Here is a 9,090-nt window from a genome sequence, read left to right as displayed (position 1 = left end):
ATTTTCATTTTATTATCATAACTGCTTCTTAAATCATTATCCTTAATATATCATGTCATTCTCATCCTTACCTTCCTCTCATTAACATTTATTTACTTTTTCATGTTATATCATTTGATTATTAACTTCTCCTTCATCTATCTCGTTCCTCATTATATTATCATTATCCTCTTCACCATATCATGAGATTATTATTATGCAGTACTTACTGTTATCACTACCATATCCTCCATGTATTATCATGAACATTATATTACTAACATTTTTATTATCACCATTATTGTTTTATCATTATCACGTCCATCTTCATCATTAATAGCCCCACATCAGCTCTCAGCTACTACTTATCTCAAACCCACTATCCTTGGCCTTTTCTTTCATTATCCTCATCTAACATAGTTATAATTATTCATAATTACTATCATCATTAACATTTTAACATTAGTAGTATTAGTGGTACCATTAGCATTAGCATTGGTTACTAATCATATTATGGTCACTTTGATTCAAATAATTTATATGATATCACTGTCATTATCATCATTATTATTATCAATATTACCATGAGTATTATTTTGTCATTACCAACATCACCATCATCATTACCGTCATAGTTATTTACATTATCATTATTTTTTAACCATCATCGTCATTATAGTGAACAATATCAATACCAGTATTATTAGTAATTTCATCATAATATTGTTATTATCAATAATATTTTTTTATCATTACTACTATTATTACTTTTTTCATTACTATCATCATTATCATTATCATCATTACTATTGTTTCCATTATCTTTATTTCAATTCTTATATTTGTTGTTTTATTGTCATTATTACTGTCTTGTGTATTATCATCATTATCTTTCTCTTGCTGTTGTTGTTGTTATCATCTATATAATTTTTGTAGTACCATTTTTATGATTGTTATTACTCTACTTACTTTTGTTATCACTATCTTCTTTGTCATTATCTTGTCATTGTTATCATATTCATCATTATCCTTATTATCATTATTATCATTATCATCATTACTGTAGGCACAATTGTTAGTAGTAGCATCATTGTTATTATCATCATTATTATTCTTATCATGATACTTAGTATTATTTATTTTACCATTATGATTGTTGCTATCAATATTATCATTACTAACATTATAATTTTCATTATTGTTATAACTGCTTTTGATAACAATAATTTTTGTTGTTTTTATCATCACTACTATTATTATCATTACTATTATTAATGCTGTTGTTATCATCATAATCATTATCACTGGGTTTATTATCAGTAATCATCATCATCACAATTTTCATTCTAAGGGTTATCGTTATGACCATTATCATCATTACCAACACTATTGGAATTAATTGCACTAGGATCCTTTTGATAATTCACCACATTATCAGTACTGTCACTAATATTTAATCTTACAATGGTAATAATGGAGATAATGAATCTATTTGAATATCACAATTAACATCCTATGTTACCGAGACTTACCTTTGCGACTCTCAGTGCAACCGAAAACTGAAGAATTCTAACGCAGTATTGGAAACATTTCTTCCAGGATCTGAATGCTTAGGCATTTGATTAGCAATGTCCGGTTTCCAGTTTATAAACGATGATCTAACTCTTTTTGGATATCGTTTAACCTAACCATTACAGAAGGAGGATAATAATTCATTTGATATTCATTAAGGTTTAAATCTGTTGATTCATATAACGTTGCAGGACTTTGTGTCTACTCGCATCTTTTTTGTCAATCAACCAAATGCCACTTCACATTAAACATGACATCATTTACTCACACGCCGTGTAAAGCCAACCTGTTGACATGGGCTGACGTCACCGCCCGTTCTTTCATGGGAAAACACAGGTATATCTTTTGCTTTGCGAATGATGCATTCATTCATTTGATATATAAAAATCTACACATGTGTGTGTGTGTGTGAACAAACACACACACATATACATAAATATTTTCAAGAATAATATATTTACATACAATTACATATATGCATATATGTCTCTCTCTCTCTCTCTCTCTCTCTCTCTCTCTCTCTCTCTCTCTCTCTCTCTCTCTCTCTCTTCTTATATATTATATATAATTATATATCATATATAATATACATATCTATATCGCTAGATAGCTAGATAGCTTTATCTCTATATATCTTTTATATATATCGATATATATATCCATATATATATATATATATATAATAAATTTTCTTATATAACTATATAGTCTATATATATATATGCATGTATCGGCTATATGCATCAACACTATATGCATATACCTATATATATATATCTATATATATATATATTATATATATCTATATATATATATATATATATTAAATATATTATACTATATATAGTATATATAATATATATTTCTAATATCTACTCTCTATATGTATATATATAATATATATTATAAATTATTCTAGATAGCTAGATATCGCTATAGATACACTATACATACTAATATGTCAGGTGATATATAAATTATATATTATGAATATATATATATATATATAATATATATATATACATAAATATATATATTATTATATATTATATATATTATATATTATAAATATATATGATGTTATCTATCTACATAGATATATATATATACCTATATATATACATATAATATATATATCATATATATATATATATATATATATATTTATATTTATATATACAATACATATTTGTTATGTTATTATCTATATTATATTATATATCTATCTATATATATATATATATATATTGTATATATTTATATATATATATATAATATATATATATATAGATTATAGTATAGATAAATCTACTAACGATATATGTATGTATATATGAATATATATATATATATTATATATATATATATCTATTTATATATAATATTACATTAAATATATCATAGATATATTTATATAATATAAAAATATATATATATATATATAATATATCTGTTGTTATTATTTACATCATTATATATATACATATATATATAGCTATTATATATATATATATTTCTAGCTATATTTATATGAATATATATGCTTATGCATAATTATAATATATATATATATATATATATATATATATAATTATATATATAATATTATATAGATATATATACATAATATATGTATGTGTATCTATAGGAATACATTTATATATAAATAATTTGTTGTATTGTATGTATGTATTATAAATATACTTATATATATATATATATATTAGTTATAATTTATAGATATATACATATGTATATACACGTCTATATAAACATTCTATTCTATATATATATATATCTATTATATATATATTTATATATATATATATATTGATATATACCTATGTTTATAATTATATATAAACATGTATATATATATTATATATATATATATATATATATATATATATATAGATATGTAACAGATATGTACGTATAAATCTGTATATATATTATACATATATATATATATATATATATATATATATATATATATATATATATAATTCATATTATCTATATATATATATATATATTTATATACATTATATATAGTATATATAACATATATATGTATACATATGTTTGTATGTATAGGAATACATTTACATATACATAATGTATATATATATATGTATATATATATATAGATATATATCTCTATAGATATAGACATAGATGTATGTATGTATGCTATATATATATATATATACTATATATTGAATTATATATATATAACTTAAATATACATTTATAAATATTTATACTAATAACTATATATATTAAATATAATATATATCTATATATATATATGTGTGGGTGTGTGGGTGTGTGTGTGTGTGTGTAGGGTGTGTGTGTGTTAGTGTGTGATGGTATATGCACATATATAAAAAAATATATATATAATATATATGTTATGTATATATATATATACTCTAATTATACTATATTATATATTATATATATGTATCTATAATGTGTGTGTGATGTGTGTGTTGCGGTGTGTGTGTTGTGTGTGTGATGATGTGTGTGTGTGTGTCTGTGTGTACTTTCTATATCTATTTACGAAAAAAAAAACATATATATAATAAGTATATATGTATATCTCATTCTATATATATATATATATATATTTATATATATATATATGTATATATTTGAATTATATATATATACTATACCCATATATTATATATATATATATACATTTATTTACAAAAAAATATTATATATTACATATAACTATGTATCTTATACATATAGATATATCTAATATATATATTTATATTATATAAGTAGATATAGATACAGTTATCTATATGTGTGTGTTGTGTAGAAATCTATATAATATATCGATATATATATTATATCATATAATATATATATATATATATATTATATATATTATTTCCATATATATATTATATATATATATATACATATATATTATCTGTGTGTGTGTGTGTGTGGTGTGTGTGTGTGTTGTGTAGGTGTGTGTATGTGTATATCTATATATATATTAAATAATTATATATATATATATTATCTCTATTATATATATGTATATGTACATAATGTATACATATATACATATCTGTATATATGTATATATACTATAAATATATATATATATATATAATATCTATATATCTATCATATCTCTATATAAACCACACACACACACACACACACACACCCCCCCCCCACAGCCACATCTATATCTATATATATTATATTATATCTTATATACTATATATCTTATTTATATATATATATATATATAGTCTATTATATCTATATAAAATAATTCACTATATATATATATTTATATCCATAATTATTCTATAACTACTATCTATATCGATCAATATATATATATATACATATATCTATATACTATATCTATTACGTTTATATTCTGTATAATATATGTATATATTATATATATATATATCTTATATATAATATATATTATATATATATCTATACATATATACTTCTATGTATATATATCTATAATATATATATATATATATATAGGTTATATATTATTATAAATCTATATTTATGTTATGTATATATATATACATATATATATTAATAACTATATTATATATATATATCTATGTGTCTTGCTGTGTGTGTGTGTGATTGTTGTGTGTGTGTGGTGTGTGTGTGTATAATATATCTTATTATATATATATATATATATATATCTATATATATTATAAATATATATATATATATATATATATATATATCACTAGGTATATTATCTACCTATAGCTTAAGAATATAGATCCGATATAGAGATACATATTATATCTATATTTCTAGATAGATAGCAAAAACGGATCGAATCGATCAGATCGCACAGATAGATATGTATGTATGTACTATATATAATATATATATTATATTAATAAATCTATATCTATATATGTATTTATAAATGTATTAAATTAAATCTATTATATATTCTATATTATCTATAAATTTGATATATCTCTATATATATATATATCTCTATCAATATATTCAACATGACTATACATTACTTATTATACATGCATACATCTACATAAAGTGTCTATCTATATATATATATTATATCTATCTATATAATTATATTATATCTCTATAATCCATCTTCTATATCTATATTCTATATATATTATATCATCTATAATAATATATATAAAAATGCATCAGTCATACTATATAGATCATCACATTCCCTTATAATATCTAAATATATATCTATCTCTATATTTCTAATATATATTGATTATATAAATATATATATATATATATTATATTATATATATGCCTATCTATATACATATATCTATATATATCTATATATCTACACACACATTAAGTTATCTGATACAAAATGTGTGCACTTATTATATCTATCTTATATATCTATTAATTATATATATATATATATCTATAATAATCTATATGTATATATATATGTGTGTGATAGAGTGTGTGTGTCAACATCAACTATCCCTATAAAGAAACTTATCTATGATACGACCACCTTTGTCACGACATCTCATCACCACCCAGGTACCAGGCATATGACACCACACCATTTACACTCAGTATGTTGTTTGCGAATGCGTCAGCCACAGATCTTAAAAGACACTCTAATTTGCGGTTCTTTTTGATTCCGTGTCTACTACACCAGGGAACCTCAGCGGGAAGTTCCTGTGACCTTGGCAATCGAACTTTGTGGTTTCAGGTTAAAAGTTTTTTTTACTATCTCTTTTTTCTGTACGATTATTTTCTTGGGAAATTTCGTGATAAATATTCAAGTGGTAAGGTCGATCTCACGAAAGATTCTCATATACTGTAGATTTTGGAAACCCAACAATAGGGAAAGTATGATAAAAAAGTAAATATTCTCATATATAGTTTTTCAAAAAAAGTTTTTTATGTTGTACCTCGCTTTCCATACTGTAACCAACAGGATTTAAAGTCATGGAGTAAAAGATTAGCACATACATCAGAAAATAAACATACAGAGATAATATACAAAGGAGGCTGAGTGTGTTTGTGTCAAGGTGAACTTAGAGAAAGTTTTCGTCATAGAATAAAGCAACTGTATTCTGCAGATAACACCTTGATGCCTAAAGATTACTGCTGTACATGGTAAATGAAATATGATTATCAATGATGATGATAGTAGTGGTGATGATAATAATATGATTATAATGATAGTTATGATAATATTGATACTGATACTGATAATGATAATAATACTTTCTGATACTAGTAATTTTAATTCTAATGATAATGATTGTAATCTAAATTATCATCATTATCATCAACGTCATCATAATAATAATGATAAAAGTAATAATGATAATAATGATAATAGCATAATAATGATTATCAATGATGATGAAAAGTAATGGTGATACTATGATAATATATTTTCATTATTGTTATTATTACTAATAATACTATCTTATCAGTACAATTGTTATTATCACTGATATTATTATTACTATCATTACAACTATCATCGTCATCATCATCATCCTCATTATGATAATCATGATCTAATGATTATCATCATTACTATCATCCTTATCATTATTATTGTTGTTGTTGTTTTTGTTGCTCTCATCATTGTTGTTATTGTAATCATTATCTTCACATTATCATTATGAGTATCATCATTATTACTATCTTAGATATCTTTATCATCCTTTTGATTATCATTATCATTGTTATCACTATGGATATTTTATTAGTTCAGTGATGATAATGATAATGAAAATAACAATACTGATGATGATAATAGTAATAATAGCAATGGTCATATTAACAATAAGAATAATAGTAATAATATCAATAACAAAACATCACCACTTTGCTGCCTCCATCTACTTATTTTTTTTCTTTTATTCAATTCCATTATTTTCTTTCCTTCTATAATCCTCTATGCTATCATCCTCCGCCGTCTCCCTTCTTTCTCCCTCTCATATATCATTCTACTCTCTTCTTTTCTTCCCACCCTCCTAGTAATCGTCACCGCAGCACCAGTCATTGTGCTACTTCCCTTTTTTCTGCCGCAAGCTTTCCTATTGTTTACTCCACATCCTTGTTATAGTTCCTGCAATCATCCCATCCTCACCCACCCCCCTTCCCTTTATCTATCTCTTACTCTCATCCTCTATCCATCCCATTCCATCTTCCTCCTATCAATCTTCCGCCCATTCTATCTCCCATCCCCTCCCTCATCCCTCTTATATCACCCTCCCACCCACCCCCCTTCCCATACTCTCCCGCCCCCCTTCTCCCCCCCTCCCCCCTCTATTCCCCCATTTGTTCTCTTCTATTACCCTCCTGGCCCATTCCCTTTTCCCCCTTCCCCACCCCTCCCCCCCCCCTTCCCTCCGTCCCCCCTCCCCCCTCCATCCCCCTCCTATCCCTATTCGCCGTCCTAACACCTTACCCCCCCCCCCCCCCGATCCACCCACCGCCTCCCCCCCCTCCCCCCCATCATCCCTCCGTAACCCCCCCCCGCCGCAGCCCCCGCGGTCCCCCCCCCGCGCCCCCCCGCCCCCGAATCCCGCCCGCCGTCCCGTTCCGCCCCGCACGTCTCGCCCCGCCTCGTCCCCCCCGCCTCACCCCGTCCCGTCCCCGTCCACCCCTCCCATCCCCTCCTTAAATCCCCTGCCACCCCCCTCCTCACCTGCCCTCCACCCCCATCCCTCCGACGATGAAATCCCACCAGGCCCCCAGACATCCCCCTTTCTTCCCCCGTCCCTTACCCCCCTCCCACCCCTCCCCCATCCCTCAGATCCCCCGTCCAATCACACCCTCCTCGTATCCTCCCCCTCTCTATTCCCCCTTCCCTATGACCCCCAGCCTCCCCCCATCCCTCCTGATCCCCCCCCCACCCCTGCCAAATCCTCCCCAGCCCTCAGCTCCCCCTTCCCACCCTGGCTTTGACCCCGCGGAGACCCAGGAAACCCAAGCCACCCATCCCGCCGGATCCCCCGTGCCACCCCACGACCTACCCCGCCCGATCCCCAGGCCACCCACCCCCAACTCCACAGCCCCGGCTAGCCCCGTCTCCTACCCGATCCCTTCACGCCATCCCCCACCGTAGTCCCACCCACTCCCACTCCCACCCCCTCCTATCACCCCTTTCCCCGGTCCAAGTACCCGCGCGCCCGTCGTCCCCTAACCCCACCCTTCCCACCCCTCCCCCATCCCTCCGATCCCCCGTCCACCCCTCCCATCCCCTCCCTCCGATTCCATCCCCCTTTTGTACCCGTCCGTCCTTTAAAAATAGCCCCCCTTACCACCCTCAACACCCAAACGTCATATCCCCAGGTCCAACCCCTCCCCCCCCCCTACCCTCCCATCCCCTCCTATCAAAACCCCTAGTCCCACCACCGCCCCCATCGCACGTAATAGAAAATGTAGTTAACAAATAGCATGGCATATAAAATATAAAGTAAGATATAAGGGAAGAAAGAAATAAAATATAAAATAAAGCAAGATAGTAAA

This window comes from Penaeus japonicus, unplaced genomic scaffold (assembly GCF_977035675.1).
Source record: "Penaeus japonicus unplaced genomic scaffold, GWHDUDI00000001_assembly GWHDUDI00000017, whole genome shotgun sequence".
In the NCBI taxonomy this organism is placed as follows: Eukaryota; Metazoa; Arthropoda; class Malacostraca; order Decapoda; family Penaeidae; genus Penaeus; species Penaeus japonicus.
The sequence above is the reverse complement of the archived record's forward strand: the minus strand, read 5'-3'. Positions refer to the sequence as shown.